This window comes from Aptenodytes forsteri, unplaced genomic scaffold (assembly GCF_000699145.1).
Source record: "Aptenodytes forsteri isolate BGI_AS27 unplaced genomic scaffold, ASM69914v1 Scaffold402, whole genome shotgun sequence".
Classification (NCBI taxonomy): domain Eukaryota; kingdom Metazoa; phylum Chordata; class Aves; order Sphenisciformes; family Spheniscidae; genus Aptenodytes; species Aptenodytes forsteri.
This window is the reverse complement of record NW_008795144.1, coordinates 62,829-64,023: the sequence shown is the minus strand read 5'-3', so window position 1 is coordinate 64,023 and position 1,195 is coordinate 62,829. Positions and strand designations below refer to the sequence as shown.

At 44.2% G+C, this 1,195-nt stretch overlaps 1 protein-coding gene across 1 annotated transcript in view; it reads right to left on the bottom strand.

The window, feature by feature from the left end:
- The window catches only part of FBN2 (fibrillin 2), a 205,879-nt gene that overhangs the window by 143,186 nt on the left and 61,498 nt on the right, over positions 1-1,195 (bottom strand). The gene's annotated exons all lie outside the window — the stretch shown is intronic.

Here is a 1,195-nt window from a genome sequence, read left to right as displayed (position 1 = left end):
TGCTTAGTTGCCGACTGAGATTAAACCACGACACTTGGTTTCAAACACAAGATGTTTCCTGGGACATCCACTTAGGAGGAAAACGAAATCTAAGTGGGCCCACATGGTGAATTACTCTATGGTCCAAGAGCTGAAACTCACCGACTCAAGAGAAGTGGGCGCTCTTGTCTCATACTATACATCAAGCTTTATTCATGTGGGAAAAGAATGCTTCCATGGTGGTATGGACACATCCGGGTATGGTATGGCTGTGTAGTGATGAATATGCCTATCCCAACTTTAATTGGTGAAAAAATGAAACCTGGGAAAATGCCTATCAGCCAGCTGCCTACACCCTAGGTACCATTCTATTTTGCCCTAGGAAATGGATGCCCTATATGTTGCACACCTTAACTGGGCATAACTACCGGGTAAAGCGAGAAACACTTACTCAGAAAGACATGAGTGTGGGTGAACGGCTGAAATCTATGATGGGATGGGTGACTGACTGGTTTATTCCAGATAGCAACATTAAGACTAACATTATCATCAGAGATACGCTTGTCCAACTGGGATGTCTGGCCAACAGCACCAGAACATCCTTCACATTCATCAACATACAATTGCAAGCCACCGCCAAGATGATACTGCAACATAGACTGGCGCTAGATGCCCTCTTGCTCAAACAAGGTGGAGTGTGCGCACTTATCAACACAACAACAGACTGTTGTACCTTGGACTCTGAACCTTATTCCTTCAGGGGGTAGATAGTGGTGTGGGGTTTGACCGCAGCACCTACTTGGTTTCCACTGCTTCTTGGGAAGGTTCTAAGACAACACAGCCTGCAAACTGACCATGTGTGCCAGCCTGTAACAGAAAAGTAGTACATTCTCCTTCGGGAGTTCTAGTATCCGCTGTCATTGCATTCTTTATGCAGTTTGTTCTAAAACTTAGCCAAGCAGGTACAGCAGAACAGATACCTATCTTTCAGGATAGGTGGATTGCAGTAACAACAGAAAGGAGGAGCAGCAAGTCTCTTAACATCATGGAAAGATATATTGGGTAAGGCAAGAAGGCTTTCCCATTCCCCAAACATTTTATGAATCTAAACATAGAAGACTGCAGTCCTTCCTTACTCATGCATTTTTCTAGCCCTGTACAAATAATCCAAACAGAGCATCCAGAAGGTTCACTATGTGCTTTATCAAATGATGGG